The sequence below is a fragment of the Gossypium hirsutum genome, chromosome A11 (genome assembly GCF_007990345.1).
Source record: "Gossypium hirsutum isolate 1008001.06 chromosome A11, Gossypium_hirsutum_v2.1, whole genome shotgun sequence".
Taxonomy (NCBI): Eukaryota; Viridiplantae; Streptophyta; class Magnoliopsida; order Malvales; family Malvaceae; genus Gossypium; species Gossypium hirsutum.
The window spans coordinates 18,946,350-18,965,415 of NC_053434.1; the positions used below are offsets into that span (position 1 = coordinate 18,946,350).

The 19,066-nt window shown below is 34.3% G+C and overlaps 1 non-coding gene across 1 annotated transcript; it reads left to right on the forward strand.

Moving 5' to 3' along the window:
• The first annotated feature begins 13,147 nt into the window (after positions 1-13,147).
• On the forward strand, positions 13,148-13,252 carry LOC121210218 (small nucleolar RNA R71). Its single transcript, XR_005905341.1, has one exon. It is a non-coding gene; the product is annotated as a small nucleolar RNA R71 (small nucleolar RNA).
• Positions 13,253-19,066: the final 5,814 nt, after the last annotated feature.

The window sequence follows — 19,066 nt, forward strand, 5'->3', positions numbered from 1 at the left end:
TAAGAGGTATTATGTGGTCAGATGGTAATACAAAAAGACAGCTTGTATTAGTAGACGAACCTAAACATGTCCTTAGTCTAATCGAAAATTAGCAAACCGATTGAAAGTCTAATATGTCATCTATCAATTCCAATTGGGGAGATGTCTTGTCTTAGGCATTGAAGCGGATGACTCCCAAAAGATAAAAACATAGATGTGAATGATTGGACTAACAGTACATTAGACAAGACCTAAGCAAAGATCTTGAATCCGTTTATGGATTTATTCACTTGTGATGTCCATAGTGCAACATACTTAAATCCTGAGTAGAGGACGGACTATGTATGTGTGACTCGTACACTTTAATGTAAGTAAAAGTCTGAGTTCAAATAGATAAGGAATAAAAAGTTGATGCGTTGGGTGTACGACTTCTGTAGTATGTAGCGTCATTCACAACAGTGGAATTCATAGCCCAAAACATGGGGTAAATGATATAATCTCATTGGCATTACATGGTTGATGAAAAGTAAACGTGGCCATGGGTCGTCCGTTTTTGTGATGGATGGCTTGATCACTATTTAATAGTGATTGACTTTTCATGAAGGACGATGTAATGTTTATCATGAGATAAAATAAGATCATATTAGGAGAACTAATACTATCCCAAAAAGATTAAGGATACGCTATAAGGGTAACACATTTATGGCAAGGTCATTGGATGAGCACTGAGTAGTTGTTTTCATAATGGTATGTGATTGGGGAGAAATTATTCATGATACTATAGTGGAATGAATTCATGATTAAATAAGTTTATAATTAATAGGCGAAAAGCTGAAACTTAATTATAAATTATTTAAGCCTCAACTATATATGTCCAATCGATCTCTCCGCTAGCTCGTGGAAACTATAAATGAATTGCGCGTTTCAAAAAAATTGAACAGAATGAATAAAAAAAAGGAAATGAGAAATATTTATGAATGATTATGATTTTCTCCGAAATGGAGAAATGGAATCATTTGGAAATAAATGTAGGTTTCCAAAAATAAAAATGGAAATGGGAATGAAAATTTGCAATCCTATATAGGATTACTTAAAAAAATGATGGAAGAATGAATTTATGTTTTTGGATTGTTTTGAAGCCCGAAAATGAAAATAAACCATTTTCAGAGTGAACATGTTGAGTTGTGACATATTGAATGAATTTTCTCAAAATTTTACCGGGGCAAAATCGTTAAAATTTTACCAAAGGGTCTAGTAAAATCATCAAAATTTTATTGGGGTAAAATTTGGGTATGAAAATGATTTAATATGTATATTTTAAATTTTATTTTGTGAAATAGAAAATATGAATCGTGTTAGATCATATTACAGAATACTAGGTCAAAAAGGCCTAGGAAGTACTCGTAATTGGACCTGATGTGAGAGAGGCCCGAAACCACTTCCATAACATGAATGGGGCAGAAATACAAGGGTGATTCGTTCACCGCTCTCCTACTCTAAGTATGATATTTTTTTTATATTTAAAATAAACTCTACAACTCTTCAAGGGTTGTACCTTCTCTTTTTATAAATAAATGACATCGGTAGAGATATTAACAAAACTTTTGAGAGATTGTTATTTTGCCGAAAAATAGAGAGAATTTATTTTCAACTTATAAACAAAATTTTAAGAAAAAACAATTTTATCAATTTCTATTAAAGAAGAGAGAATTTCCATTTTCACCACAAAAGGAAAACTTTTTCTTGTTCCGTGTTTTGATTCAATTGGTTCGAACCCACACTCAAAGCAATTCGTGGTACCAAAATAAGGAAGAAAATCATTTGGTTGAAAGTTGAAAAACAAAAAAGATCCACTTACCCAAAATCACAGGTATGAATTTAGTTAAGTTTTATTTCTATAAATATCACAAACTAGGTCAGTTTTTAAATTTTTAATTTTCCACAGTGCAAGAAAACTATTTTCAAACTGGGTTTTTTCAATACCTAACTCGTTGCATTTACTTGTTTTAACTGCCCAATTTATATCACCACTTTTCCCACAAATTTTGATGCACAACCCACCTCTTTCTTAGGTGGTAGCCCCACTGATAACTCAACGAGCTTCATATCGATTTTCTACACCTCTAGCATTTCCAAGGGGGTTTTCATAGCATTCCGATCTACCAAGTCAATATTCCCACCACACGGAACATCACTAGCTAGTTGGGTTGTTGGTAATACCTTAGTTCCACCCCTTATGTCTCGACACGTCAGCATAATGTATTGTTGTTGTCGAGTATCCATGATGCATATACAGTCGACAAAAGGTATCAACAGAGCATTAATCCGGTCAAGAAAATTCAAGCCAAACATGAAGTGTTAATCATCTAAGTGGATTACCTTGAAGTCACCCTTTCCTTTCCATTTATCGATCTATAGCTCAAGTCATTGTGCTACTACCACAATTGAGACCTCTTTGGAATTAAAAGTCTTGATCTTCTTAGTCAATTTACTTGTAACACCTAAATACTAGACCTGATCCTCGGATTTGAGTTACAAGGTGTCACATTCGTTGTCGGTGTAACTACGATCAATCAACTAAATTCAATTTATATAATTAAATGATCAAATTCAACTCAGTTATGTATACAATATAATATACAATAGTTTTTGGGTCTTATACGAGCTTACGGAAGCTCTAAAACTAACTCAAGGTCGAAATAGGACTAAATTGTAAGAATTTTGAATTATTGGTTTAATGTCGCAATGTCAGGGGGTTCCTTGTCACGACGCAACTTACTGAGTAGGTCTCATTACAGTGCTAAAGCCTGACATTGCACCGTGGCATGGCAACCTAGTCTCGTCGCAACGACAGACATTCGACATCGCAACATGACATACTTGACTTCAAATGGTTAAGTTTTGGAGCCTGTTTGCAAACACCTAAAAACTTTTTAAATTTAATTGCAAATATGATTTCATCCAAATCTAAGTACCTAATGAATTCTATTAAATCTATAGTATCATTTTTGCACACATACATTCATACTTTTCAACAATTTCATTCAAGTCATTTATTAAACTAATTGACATTTACATACCTATGCTTATAAACACATTACCAATTATACTATTAATGTGCCACAAAATATGTAACAGTACGGTTTAGACCCTAGTCAGAATAGTGGTTTCGGGACAACAAATCTGAGTTAGAAAAATATTTTAATATTATTTTGTGTTTACAGTATGTTATATGATATGTGTGAAAATTCCGTGAATTAATTTTATCGTTTGAGTGCTCAATTTGATAAAAGGATTAAATAACAGAAAATGCAATAGTTGTGTGCTACATGAATAAGTGCCGAATTGCTTTGATATATTAAATGTGAGGTCCTTATGTTGTAAATGGACCCTTGGATTAATGCATGGACAAAGTTAGACATGAGTTAGTGGATTATTAATGTTATAATTAAGGTTAAATTGGTAAATGGTTTATTAATATGTATTAAATAAAACAAAACATTAAATTAGCTAATATGTTTATCATCTAGCCTAATTTGAAGAAAGAAAAATAGGGTTTCTAAGACTTCAAACATTCGACACTTATCTTGGCTAATTGGTATGTGATTTTTGATCCATTTTTGATGATTTCTATGTTTTTGTGATTATTGCTTAGTACTCTAGCTAGCCCATGCTTGAATTTTTGAATTTGATGATGATTTTGAGATATGCCATGGATGAATCCATGAGTTTTGTGTTGTTAATTGGTGAAAAATGAATGATATGTGCTGAGTTAATATGTTTTGTATTGGGATTTTTGATGAATTTGATTATTATGGGCTAATTTGTGAAAATGAGAAATTGAAGGGTTAAAATGTGAAATAAGTGAAAGTTATGGGCTGCTAGAGACTATATGAAAATTTGGCTAAGCATGAGAAATGTGAAATTATGTGTATTTTATGATTTTATGAAATATGAACTAAAATATCAAAATGTGAAATTTTAGGGGTTAAAGTGTAAAATTCCCTAATTATGTGTTTGTGGATTGAAATGAATAAACGTGTGATTAAATTAGTGAAATCTGAATTTATATAGATCAAGAACGAAAGAAATCAGAATTAGATCGGGGAAAGTCGAAGGTTGTAAAATAATCGACTCGTTTAGTCGCTCTCATTTTTGAGGTAAGTTTATAAGCAAATAAATGTATTTCAATTGAATAATATATGTTTGATTGTTTTGGAAATGTATTTAATTGCTATGAAAGCTGAATAATTGAATACGAGAAAGTATCGATAAAGTTATAACATCTGAAAGCCTCGTACGAACCATAGGAATAGTATAGGATACATATGTCATGACATAGGATTCTGAGGAGTGATATCGTGTAAGACCACGTTTGGGACGTTGGCATCGACTTGAGATTTACGTGTAAGACCATGTCTGGGACATCGACATCGTATATGATTTCGTGTAAAACCCTATCTGGGACAGTGGCATCGATATTTGATTACATGTAAGACCACGTCTATGACATTGGCATTGTACGAGCTTTCCTAGCTATCTGAGTATCCTTATTGCTTCCGAACTGTTCAACAGGAATTATTGAGAAATAAATGATCAAGTGAATGTGTATCCAATTCAGGTATGTACTAAAGGTATATAAAATTTGGCAATGAAAAGTAAGAATGAATATGATCATTTGAGATGTGAACTATATGAAAAATGTGATGTGTTTATAAGCAAGTGATTATGAACAATTAAGCTACATAAGAAATATGATCTTGCAATTGTGTTTTCCCATGATTCATATGTATGAATTGGTCTATAATTGTTTATGTGATAAGTTTATTTGTATATGGCTTGCTAAGCTTTGGAAAGCTTACTTTGTGTGTTTTTCAATTGTTTTATATATTATTAGAGCTACAGTGAGCTCGTGGATCGTCATCACACTATCAATCGATATTTTGGTACATTTGAAGTTGTAAATATTGGTGTAAGGCATGTATAGGCTAGGGGGAATATGTTATGTTTTGTTTAGTGAATTTTGCCATGTGATATGGCTTGAGATGAAGAACTTATTTTGGTTATGATATGTGATAAAATTAGATGTTCATAATGTGTTCATATATGGCTTAGTGAAAATGGTCAATTTGGTAAGTTTGATATGAGATTTAGTTGAGAATTTGGTATGATTTTGGCATAAGATTTGATGTGGAGATTAGTAATGTTGATCATAGATGAATGAATAGATTTGTTATGTGAATTAAGTATGTTTTGGCTACAAAATGGGTATGAATTATGTGTCATTTGATGCTTGTAGGTATGCTTGAGAAAGGTGTGAAATGTGGCTTTAATCAAGCCTATTTTTATGCCACACGACCTGCTATTTTTATGCCACACGACTTGAACACACGGGTGTGTGATTCGACCATGTGACCTCTGCATCTTAGTCAAAACAAGTTAGCAAGTTACATGACATAGACACACGAGCGTGTCTATTGGCCGTGTGTGGCACACGGGCTGACACACGGGCGTGTCATATGGCCGTCTAGATAAGTCAGTATGTATGCCCTGCTTTACCACGGCCTAGACACACGGGCGTGTCTAATGCCGTGTGAGGCACACGGGCTACCCACACGGGCGTGTGACCTCTGTAACTTTGAAAAATTTGTTAAGTTTCAGAAAAATTTTGTATGTGATCGGTTTAGTCCCGACCCCTTCCTAAAGCATGTTTAAGGTCTCGTTGACCTAAAAAAGGGACTTTGTGATGATGTTTGACTATGATGTTATGATGTGTGGATGATGTTTGTGAATTGATCATAAAATGTTTCGATACGTCCGGTAATACCTCTTAACCTTAATCTGGCGATGGATACGGGTTAGGGGTGTTACAAAATATAACTATCCATAAGTTAAGGCATTGACCATTTCATATATATACATATATATATATAACATATGTCCAATTCAAAATACTAATCCGACTCAACCTAGGTACATGCTGTATAACCAACAAAAGAAACTATAAAAATGTTTTTGAGTATGGGATCTTTGTCTAGATGTTGAAATTGATGCTCGAGACCTTGATATGAATCTAAATTGTGCATTGAAAACAAAACCATACGTTGACTGATAGAGCTTAGTGAAATTTCCATTATTCAAATCAATATAATACAAATTCCAAACCAATTGCTACAATTTATTTCAATTACAAATACCAAATAATTCTTATACAACTCATGCAAATATTCAAATAATATAACAATATGCATATGCCATAAGATACACTAATTATGCCAATTGAAACGAGCCTTTCTTGTTCCCAAGGGCATTACCGATGAAATGATTTCGAGAATGAGAAACTTTTGGTGGGCTAGCAAAAATAAGGAGCGTGGATGGGCAATATTAGCATAGGATAGGATGTGCATGCCGAAAGGGATAGGTGGCCTTGGTTTTAGAGATATTAGAATTTTTAATATTGCACTTTTGGAAGACAAGTATGGCGCCTTATCAACAACCGTGATACCTTATGTTTCTAAGTCCTTAGTTCTAAGTACTTTTCGGATGGTGATGTGTCCACCCTAAAAGAGTTAATAAGCCTTCATTCTCTTGGATGAGTATTGCCTCTGCGGTTAAAGCTTTTGAAAGTAGGTGATGGGAAAAAAGTTAAAATTGGGGTGGATAGGTAGGGCTTTGAAGACCTTGATGGCAATTCTTTATGTGTGCCTAATAATGATATTTGTGAGAGGTTTGTGCGTGATTTATCGATTCTGAATTAGCTTGTTTGGGATAGGGACCGTGTCTGTGAGCTTTATGGTGAGATTATGGGGTATGAAATATATGAGCTTCCTATCATTCCGAATGACCTGAGTGATAGATATATTTGGTTCCATAACAGTTTCGGGTGTTACACCACGAAGTCGGCATATTCATGGCTATTGCTTAAGAATATAGGTTATTGTAACAACTTATTTTTTAATGGTGTCAGAATAGTGGTTTCAGGACCAGAAAATCTGACGAGTAAGTTCGTATAATTAGTATTTAAACTATATGAGTCAATAATAATTTTATATTGAATTTCAGATTGATGAATTCAATTATCGAATTAAAAGTTAGTATAAGTGGTTCAATTCAAATGTTTAGTGGTTTTGGAAAATGAGGTACCGAGACCTCGTTTTTTTAATTTACAGTTGTAAATATTTTTATTAAATATTTACAAAGTCGTATTATAGGTGAATTGAAGTTTGGTCTAGTAATTTTGATGATTGTTTGCTTAATTGAGGTAAAAGGATTAAACTGTAAAAGAGGTAAAAGTTAATTGCTATAAATTTAAAATAACAAAAGGACCAAAATGGTGATTAGCCATGGTCAAAAAGTCCAAGCGTTGGTGATTGATGTGATGTCTCATGATAAGTTTTAAATTTATGATTGATCGTACTTGAAAACTAACTTTTATCACGATGAAGGCAAGTGCACCTATCGAACTGTAGTATAGTTTATAGTAAGACCGGAATGTCGAACCCACAGGAACTAAAAGTACTAGTATTAACTTTCATTTTATTATCTAGCCTAAAAATAAGAGGATTTGTTTTATCTAAACTAATTAACTAAACTAAGAATGCATAAGAAGTAAATTGGGGAAATACGTTTGGGAAAACTGATTGATTTAGACAATACCCAAGGGAAATTCCCCCTAGACTTCACTTGTTACTTGACTCTGAGTTAGACAATTTATTCACTTGACTTGATCCGTAGAAATCTCTAATTTATATTATTATCTCTCTCGAGACTAACAACGTCTAACCCTAGGTTGGTTAATTGAAATCTCTTTCTAATTAAAACCCCTAGTGTTGCATTAACTCGATCTATGGATTCCCTTACTAGGTTGACCCTAATCCGGCAGATTTATGTCTGCCTATGTCCAGGGGTGCAATAAACTCCGCTTAATTATGCTAGATCTATTATTAGACAAGAACTTTTGCTCCTCTGAATAAGCACATCAATACTTGAATCAATATCCTAGAATATTAAAACAAGAATTTAGAACACATAATTAAGAACAAATCAAATATTTATCATATAATTTAGAAAATAATAACAAGATCCTTCTTAGGTTTGATTCCCCTTGGGTATTTAGGGGATTTAGTTCATTAGTGTAAAAGGAAACATCTCGGAAGAGTAATAATAACAAAACATAAAGAAAACCCAAAAACCCTGAAGGAAATTGAAGGGAGATTTTCAGTCTTAAAGGAGATTCCGACTTCTGAGATGGATTGGTCAGCTTTCTTCGAGAATTCCTTGCCCCCTACTCTGTGTGTTCTTTCTAGGTACCTCCTAGGGTGTTTATATAGGCTTTAGAATGCTTCAAAGCCCTTAAGAGTGGCCTTTTTCGAATAGAACTAGACTTCGACTCGACAGGGACATGCCCGTGTGGCACGCCCGTGTGGGGTGGCTTTGGCCATGTTTAGGGTCTATTAAATAGACATGACCGTCTAGTCTACCCGTGTGAGGAAGTCCAGGCCGTGTTGATTTCCCACATTGACTCATTGTTTCTATTTTTGTCCAATTTCTCGTTCTTTTTACTCTCCTATGCTCACCTAAGTATAAGACATGAAATTAAAGGATTAGGAGCATCAAATTCCGCAAATTTAATGATAATTCATCCAAAAATGTGCTTAAGCATGGGATAAAATATGTATAAATTACGACTTATCAAATACCCCCACACTTAAGCGTTTGCTTGTCCTCAATCAAAATCCTCAACTCACAATCAAAATAAATTCTTCTCAACTTATAATTCTCATCAATAGTATCTCAAAATAATCCATAAGTAATCATACATTGAAAATTCAACTCGAAGAATATCAAAGTTTCAAACATTCCAAGTTGAGCATTTTATCATGAAAACATAGGTGCCTCCCCTTATCTAAGTAATCACCTTTGATTCAAAATATCACAGAGTTTCACATCCTCACTAAATATTCACTCAAATCACTCGAGGTGTTTAAGGACAAGAAATTTAGCACTCAACAGTCAATATGAAAAGTTATTACCATAAGCTTGCGCAAAAATCAAATCTCCTCCACTATATATTGAGATGATACATTAATCAAAAGGTCTTTAGAGGGTTGTAATGTGGTTTTGGTTAGGGGCTGTGGTCACAAGCTGAAAGAAAAGGTTAGAAACGAGATTGAATTGAAAAATTACCTAACTAGAAAAAAATATTAATACTGACAAATTACATTCCTAATTAGAAGATCCTAGAATTGTGCTTTTCTTCATGGGATATGGAATTAAATACTTAAGCTCAAAAAGAATTACTACTAATATGTATGTATATATATATTATTATTATTTTTAAGAACAAATCAAATAGAACTTTGCTAACTATCAAAAATAAAACATAGCTAAGCAATTTATTCAAATCAAATCTCGACAAAAATAGGGATCAAATGAGGGGATTTCAACAATAATGGGTTATGGGTTAATATTGAGGGTAAATCAATGCATGGCTTGCTAGACTCAAGGGGGTTCACTAAGGGTTAATTATGAGGGTAGACTTTCATGGAGTAAGTGGGTTAAACCTAAGTTCCTTTATCATCTTGACATATCAAATCAAATGTTGTGGTCTTGACATGCATAATCGAAGCAAGTTCTAGAATAACAAATCAATATTGATGTACTCATAGCAATAATAAAAGTGAGCATGAAAGAAATAATATATACTCTAAAGGCTCAAGATCTCACAAAATTTATGGCTTTTGGATGTTAAACTTGTGAATTTCAACTTAAGATAATAGCTAAACTTGGGGAAACGACCTAAATTTTTTTTTAATTCTAAAAAATCAACTTATCATGCTCGATTCTTTAATTCCTTAAGTTTAAACAATCAATGCATAAATGCCTATGTTTTAATTCAAGACATATCAATAAAAATCATAAATTAATCAATATTCATTCTAATAGTGATATGAGTTATGTGAGAATAAGATAAAATTCAGGGATTTTTCTAATAGTGATATAAATAACCCCCCCACACTTAAGATGTACATTGTCCTCAATGTACAAAGATAGATTTACTGAAAATTATAGATATAAGATCATAAGATAGGGAGAGAAGTGAAACTTCCTGAATGCTAAATGGAATCCTTGAATTGGATTCATGGAGAGTAGTCAGCTAAGGCAAGTGTGAGATTGGAGGGCGATACACCGGTGGTGGTAGAGGTTCGTTAGTCCACAAGTCCTGCACCAATTGTGGAGAACCTTTTCCAGTGGAGTTGTAAATTTCTAAGTAATAGTGAGCTTTGGAGCTCTTCATAACTGCGATAGAATCATTAACTCTTTAGGAAATATAAAGTAACATGATTACTCGTAAAGAAATGGTCGAAAATATAAATTACTTGATATAAATTATAAAACCTAAAGATGAAGTAAAAATAGTATTAAAGAGAAATAAAATAAAATAAAAAGTAAGTTAAAAACAAATAAAGATAAAAATAAAAACATAGAAATAATAAATAGTAGGGGGAAATGAAGATTTCGGCGGTTAGGGTTAGGGTTTTGGGGAGAGGGATGATGAATAGTGGGGGTTTATATAGAGTTTGAGGCACACGGCCGTGGGGCACTCCCGTGTGACCTTATTTCAGCCTGTGTATTTTGTTATTTTCAAATTTGGGCGCGTCTGAAATTCGGCCCACGCTCGTGTTCTTTAGGCCTGTTGGTGCACACGGCCGTGTCGCATGACCGTGTCCTACTTCATTCGCTTCTCCTACACCCGTGTATATGTGCAAACACCAGTGTTATTTTGATTGTTTCGACCACGGGTGGTGGGCATAGGCGTGTCGCACGCCCGTGTTAGTTTCCTAGTTTCAACCATGGCTTATAGACACGGGTGTGTCACAGGCTCGTGTTGATTTATCAAAATTGCCCACGGCCATGTCGCACAGCCGTGGTAATGTATCGAATCTTGTGGTAGGGAAAAATCTTGCTCTATTTTCATATGGCCATATCGCACGGCTGTGTCCTCTCTCGTGGTATGAGCACGACCTAAGGTACACTCGTATGCCTGGCCATGTGAATTACGAAAAACCTATGTTCAAGGACTGAATTAATGATTTAAATGTTAGAAACTAAAATAAGAAATCAACACTGTTACTGCTCGGGTTGCCTCCCGAGAAGCGCTTATTTATAGTCTAAGCTCGACTTACCTCGATTTTGCATAGTCATGGTGGTTCAAGGAGTTAACACTCCTCATTTTTGTTATCAATTATATCAAAATAAGGTTTAAGTCGAGTACTGTTTACCTTGAAAGTGCCGACTTTGGGATGTGTTACCTCGACTGTACCATACCAGAAAATATTCATTACCGTAAAGGGAGTCACTCTGTCCGTATTGTGCTCTAAAGTAGCAACTCGGGGGTCATTTTCATCTAACAATACCTTTTCCCCAACTTTAATTTTCTTTGTTTCATCCCTATGTTCATCTGGTGTCGCTTCGATTTTTCATGCTTTTGGTTTCTCCTTGACAGGTGTTTTCCATTCATCTTGTTGATCGACCTGAAGTATTCGTTTTTCATAGATGGGTCCTTTGTTGTTACTTGAACATGGCTCATGTATGCTCTTCGAACGTGTTTCCTGCAAAGAATGTTGCACCACATGATTAGTATTAGCAGAATGATTCATACAACCACCCTCAATATTTGATGTGTTACTCGAATTATGAGCTTGAAGAGTGATTGTTTCATCACCCACATGAAATGTGAGTTCACATGTACCAACATCAATAATGGTTCTAGCAGTTGCTAAAAAGGGCCGTCCTAAAATTAAAGGTATGTTACTATCCTCTTCCATATCTAGAACAACAAAGTCTACTAGGTATATTAATTTATCGATTTTAACAAGAACATCTTCAATGATACCCCTAGGAAATCTAATGGTTTTATCAGCCAATTGAATGCTTATCCTAGTTTGTTTGGGTTTCCCAAGACCCAGCTGTTTAAACATTTTATAAGGTATAACATTAATGCTTGCCCCTAAATCAGCCAAAGCATTTTTAACGTTTAAACTACCAATTAAACAAGGAATCGTAAAACTCCCTGGATCTTTCAACTTGTTGGGTAGCTTATTCTGTAGAATGGCTGAGCAAACTGCGTTCAACTCCACATGCGACGCCTCATCCAACTTCCGCTTGTTTGCTAAAAGCTCTTTTAAATATTTAACTGTGTTCGGTATCTGCGAAAGAGCTTCAATAAATGGTAAGTTAATATGTAATTTCTTTAATAATTTAAGGAATTTACCAAATTGTTCGTTCGTGTGGTCTTTCCTTGTCGCACTTGGATATGGCACACGAGGTTTGTACTCCTTACTTACCAATTTTTGCTCATTGTGGTCCATCTCACCTTTACCTTTACTTACCACAATTCCTTGCTTGGTTCAGGTTCAGGTTCAACTAACCCTTCCTTATCTCGAACGGTAATCGCATTGAAATATTCCCTTGGGTTAGATTCAGTATTACTTGGCAATCTACCTTTTGGTCGTTCAGAAATCAATTTGGCAAGTTGGCCTATTTGAGTTTCGAGCCCTTGAATTGACGCTTGCTGATTCTTAAGTGCTGTTTCAGTATTCTGAAAAAGAGTTTTTGACACCGAGATAAACTTTGTGAGCATCTCCTTAAGGGTCGATTTTTTTTGCTGGTAAGGTGGTTGTTGGAAACTTGGGGGATGTTGTGGCCTTTGATTTCCTTGGCCACCCTACGAGAAGTTGGGATGGTTCATCCAACCTATATTATAAGTGTTACTGTATGGGTTATTTTGCGATCTAGAATTATTATTACCCATATATTGAACTTGTTCCTCCTCGGTGCTAGGGTTGAAGGATTGATATTCTGTGTGTACTCCTCCTCCATTTGAATCGTACCTCATCACGAGATGTACTTGTTAATCTTTTTATTTAAAAGTTCTACCTGGTTAGATAGCATAGTAGCCGCATCGAGGTTGAAAACACTGGCTGCTTTCGTCGGCTTTGTCCTCATGACTTGCCACTGATAATTATTCAGTGGCATCTCTTCTATAAATTCATAAGCCTCTTCAGGTGTCTTATTATTAATAGTTCCACCAGCAGCTGTGTCAATCATCTGTTTAGTCGAAGGATTCAGGTCGTGGTGAAAAGTTTGAACCTGTAGCCAAAGTGGTAACCCGTGGTGAGGGCACATTCTCAATAGATCCTTGTATCTCTCCCATGCATCATAGAGTGTTTCTAAATCCATCTACACAAAAGAAGAATAATCATTCATTAATTAACCATTTTAGCCAGCGGAAAGTATTTAAGTAAAAAGTTTTCCCCAAGTAGTAATTGACCATCATGGTAGCGAGTTCAACCATTGTTTAGCCTTATTCCTCAATGAAAAGGGAAACAACCGAAGGCGAATGGCATCATCAGAAACGCCATTGATCTTAAAGGTGTCGCAAAACTCCAGAAAATTTGCCAAATGAGTGTTTGGATCCTCGTCCTGCAAACCATCAAACTGAACAAACTGTTGTATCATTTGAATCGTGTTAGGTTTCAGTTCAAAATTATTTGCAGCAACAGCAGGTCTAACTATACTCGATTCAGTTCCTGTTAAATTAGGTTTAGCATAATCATACATAGTACGAGGAGCAGGATTCTGATTTATTGGATCTGCGGCAACAATAGGAGGTAGCTGATTATTCTGATTTTCAGCTATCCCCTCAGTTGTAGTTTGACTATCGTCCTCTTACCCTTCCTCTATGTATCGTAGGCTTCACCTTATTTCTCTTTGGTTTCTACGGGTTGTGCTTTCGTTCTCACTATCAAAAAGTAGAGGTCTTGATGGGTTTCTTCTAGTCATAAACTATAAAAAAAACCTGCCAGAAGCAAATAAAAGAAAATTTTAATAATTTAAGCAAAAATAAATTTAAATTGCAATAAAAATAAATGGCTAAAATAATAAAAATTAAGTGTTCCTAATATCTTAGTTCCCCAAAAACGACGCAAAAAACTTGATGTGATGTCTCGTGATAAGTTTTAAATTTATGATTGATTGTACTTGAAAACTACTATTATCATGATGAAGGCAAGCGCACCTATCGACCAGTAGTATAGTTTATAGCAAGACCGTAATGTCGAAACCACAGGAACTAAAAGTACTAGTATTAACTTTTTTTTTATTATCTAGCCTAAAAATAAGAGGATTTGTTTTATCTAAACTAATTAACTAAACTAAGAATGCACAAGAAGTAAATTGGGGAAATACTTTTGGGAAAATGATTGATTTAGACAATACCCAAGGGAAATTCCACCTAGACTTCACTTGTTACTTGACTCTAAATTAGACGATTTATTCACTTGACTTGATCCGTAGAAATCTCTAATTTATATTATTATCTCTCTCGAGACTAACAACGTCTAACCCTAGGTTGATTAATTGAAATCTCTTTCTAATTAAAACCCCTAGTGTTGCATTAACTCGATCTATGGATTCCCTTATTAGGTTTGACCCTAATTCGACAGATTTATGTCGGCCTATGTCTAGGGGTGCAATCAACTCTACTTAATTATGCTAGATCTACTATTAGACAGGAACTTTTGCTCCTCTGAATAAGCACATCAATACTTGAATCAATATCCTGGAATATTAAAACAAGAATTTAGAACACATAATTAAGAACAAATCAAATATTTATCATATAATTCAAAAAATAATAACAAGATCCGTATTAGGTTTCATTCCCCTTAGGTATTTAGGGGATTTAGTTCATAAGTGTAAAAGGAAACATCTCAGTAGAGTAATAATAACAAAACATAAAGAAAACCCAAAAACCCCTGAAGGAAATTGAAGGGAGATCTTCATTCTTGAAGGAGATTCCGGCTTCTGAGATGGATCTGTCGGCTTTCTTCGAGTAATTCCTTGCCTCCTACTCCGTGTGTTCTTTCTAGGTACCTCCTGGGGTGTTTATATAGGCTTTAGAATGCTTCAAAGCCCTCAAGAGTGGCCTTTTCCGAATAGAACTAGACTTGGGCTCGACAGGGACACGCCCGTATGGCATGCCCGTGTGGGGTGGCTTAGGCCGTGTTTAGAGTCTGTTAAATAGACACGGCCATGTGGTCTACTATTGTGAGGAAGTCTAGGCCGTGTTGATTTCCCACGTTGACCTATTTTTTTCCATTTTTGGCCCGTTTCTCGTTCTTTTTACTCTCCTATGCTCACCTAAGTATAAGACATGAAATTAAAGGATTAGAAGTATCAAATTCCGCAAATTTAATGATAATTCATCCAAAAATGTACTTAAGCATGAGATAAAATATGTATAAATTACGACTTATCAGTGACATGATTAAATCCATTAACTTTTGGATTATTTATTAATTAAGTCCTAATTAGTTTAAGGTTAAATTGAAATAATGTTTGTTTAGTTGGAATTTAATATAATTGAAGGACAAATTGTGTAATTGGACCTTCCTTAAATGGCCTAATAATAGAAATGATGTGGAATTATCTAAATTGTGGTAAATTGCAATTAAATCCTAAATAAATAAGGATTTACTAATTAATTAGTTTTTTAGTGTAATTGGAAATGGTGGGTTCGAGGCCACAACCTCGATGTGTCAGGCCTTAAATATTAATTTTTTAATATTCACAAGGTTATTAGTGTCTTATGAAAATTTGGTTTGGAAATTTTAACGTTTGGATGATTAATTAAAGAATAGGACTAAATCGTAAAAGCTACAAAAGTCCTTTGCTATGTGTTTAAAAGGGTTAATAGAGTATAGAGGGGATCTAAAGGATAATTAGACCCTTAATATTCATAATGGACAATAATAGGTTCATGATTTTTGAAATTTGAATGAAATAATAAAATGGCATAATAGTAATTAGGTAAATAGATGTTTTTAAAGTAAAATATGATGAAATTTCTAGTCCATCTTCTTCTATCATCCTTTCACAAATCGAATGACCATTGTTTGGGAGAAGAAAGCTTCAGCCAAGCTTGAGTTCTTCGATTGAGTGAGTAAACCTCGTTCGTTTTTAGTAATTTTTATATTTTTGAACTCGTTTTAGCTCGATCTAGCTAACCCGAGGACTAATCCATAAAAATCTCAAATGTTAAGAATTTTACCATTGATGAGTTTGGGCTATTTTTGAAGATTTATGAAAGATTATTGAACTTTGTTGTTAGTTAGGGATATTCTGTTAAGTAATTTTGATGATTTTAATATTTAAGGACTAAAATGTGAAAATAGTAAAAGTACAATGATTAATGTTAAATAATAGTAAATATAGGCTGTAGAGAGACCCAAAACAATTCTGTAGGACTTAGTTTTAATGAAAATCGGTTAAATTGCAAGTTTTGGACTTATAGACTAAATTGCATAAAAGCAAAATATTTGGGGCAATTTGTAAAAATAAAAAAAGACTTTATTGCCTAAAAAGAGTTAATTATAATGTTGAAATCAGCTAATTGAATGAAATTATTATTTTAGATCAAGAATGGGTTGAAAATCGAGGCATAGGGAAGTTGTTGAATAGTCCCTGCACTTTGGCAGTTACTGCAAATCAGTCCGGTAAGTTCATACTGTTATTTCTTTACTATAATGATTCTATGTATACATTCCTTGGTTGTAATAATTAAATTCATTGTTACACTTAACAATTGATTGATTGAAATACATGATAAATGAATAAAGTGACTAGTTATCAAGTATTAAGCCGATGATATAGATCGTAACGATGGCTGAGATCCTGCATATGTCGTGGATTCTCTACAGCTTGTGTGAGAGCACCGTGAAATGGTGATTACTTAGCAGGTACTATGTATTGGTGATACAGACTGTAGCGAGGGCTAAGATCCTGCATATGTTGTGAATTCTCTACATCTTGTGTGAGCAGCATCATGAGATGGTGAATATTTAGTAGGTACCATGTACTAGTGTTACAAACTATAGCGATGACTAAGATCTTACATATGTTGTAGATTCTCTGCAGCTCGTGTGAGTAGTATCGTGAGCCGGTCAAAATTCTGAAGCTAACTTGAATGGGCAATATGCTGCGATTACCAAGATAAGACCTTAACTATATGACGACTAGAAATATGTTTTGAATTAATGTACTTTGTAATACTCACTTGTTATGAGTTGTGATTGACAGAAATTCTGATGATAACCTTGTTGATTATTTATGTTTATTCAGTAAGCTCTATCGTTTTAATCGACGAACTTACTAAGCTATATGAAAGCTTACTCGTGTTATTGTTTGCTTCTTTGTAGATTACATTTGGTAGATAGGAGACCGGATCAATTTAAGGAATCACACTATCTTGAGGAACACTTGGTAGATTTTCTAAACAATTTGGCTTGTATGGCATGTAATAGGCAAATGGTAATGTTATAATGTTCATAGCTAAGTGTGGTGTCTTAGTATGTTGATGTTGTTGAATGGTAGGCTATGAAGTATGATATTGGGTGTTTGATGTTTGAATATGGATATTAATTGGTATGCTTACTAAAGGTTACACCAAACTTGTGTGAATAGTGGTGGAGTGGTATGTGCCATTTTAGCTTGGTATAAAATGGTTGAATTGGCTTGTTATGTATATGTTAGAGCTTGTAAATGATAATTAGGTTAATGCTAGATGTGAGCATTATAAAGTGTCATTATAGAGGTTACTTGAATGTAATCTTAAGTGGATGAATGTGGTATATTTTGGATGCTTTCAGTGTGTTTTAAGGTGTTACTAAGTTGTGGTATGGGTTGATTTAGGTACTTATACAATTGGTTGAAGGTTAAGTATGATTTTGGTTAATTTTGGGCACACACGGCCTGGGGTACGAGTTGTTACATGACCATGTGATACACACGGGCGTGTGCCTTGTGCATGTTAGGTGTGTTACACGGGTAGACAGACAAGTGGACACACGGGCGTGTAGGAGAACCACACGGTCGTATGACCCCATGTAGATGAAAATTTCTAGTTTTGTTTGAAATGTTCTGATTTGTTTCGCTTTAGTCCCTAATTGTTCGTAAGCTATTTTTAGGGCCTTGGGGGCAGATTCAAGGCCCATAAATGTATGTCTTACTCATTTGGATTTTTAACAGCATTAAAAGAATTTATCTAATATTTGAATGTTAATTGATGTGAGTAATTCTGATAAATATTGTAACCCTCGTAACCTTATTTTTGGTGACAGAAACATGATATAGATGTTATAGTTTTGGTCCTCATCGATTTTTCTGGAGATTTATATGGAAACTTCAGATCCTCTCTAAAATCTGAATCTTTGCATAGAGATTGGGCCATGAGATGCTCCCAATGAATGTTAAAATTTCTTCTATTAAACAAAATGTTGAGAAAGGATGCTTGAGGTGTAGGGGAGGGGAGGAAACCGTCATTCATACGCTTAAAGACTGTCCGAAAGCTTACGCTATTCTTATCATTGGTGGGCTTGATGGGAGGATTCTTGATAACACTTATGAGAGATGCATCGATTGGTTGGAGGATGCTAATTCTTATATACGAATTTTGCACCTAGTGCCTTATTGGAATGTCCAAAGCAAATAGATTATGCCCAGTGCTCGATGGTATAATCAAAATAAAAGTTGTGCCCTTACTCATAGGAACATCTAAAGGAAAATGCGCCCAATGCTCATCGACATATAGTCGAAGTAACCTGTAACAACTCGTTTTTAGTGGTGTCGAAAATAGTAGTTTCAGGGCCACGATTTCGACAAGTGAGTTAGTTAATATTTTTAATTTAATATTTACGATTATTATTAAGGTCATATTAAATTTTGGTTAAGAAATTTTAATGTTTAAATAGTTAATTAAATAAAAAGGACTAAATCATAAAAGCTGCAAAAGTTAGTTCTAATAGTTAAAGGTGTTAAATGGCTAAATCAGTCAAGGTATAAGGGTTGAAGTAGAAATTATGCCATATTCAAAAAGGCTTACATAGTTAGTGATTGTTTTTAGTTAAATTATATGTTATATATAATTAAAAGAAAGTAAGTTCGAATAAAATAAACAAACATATCACCTTATTTTTTTAAGTTCATCTTCTTCTAACAGATAAAAACACCATTGTTGAGGCCAAGG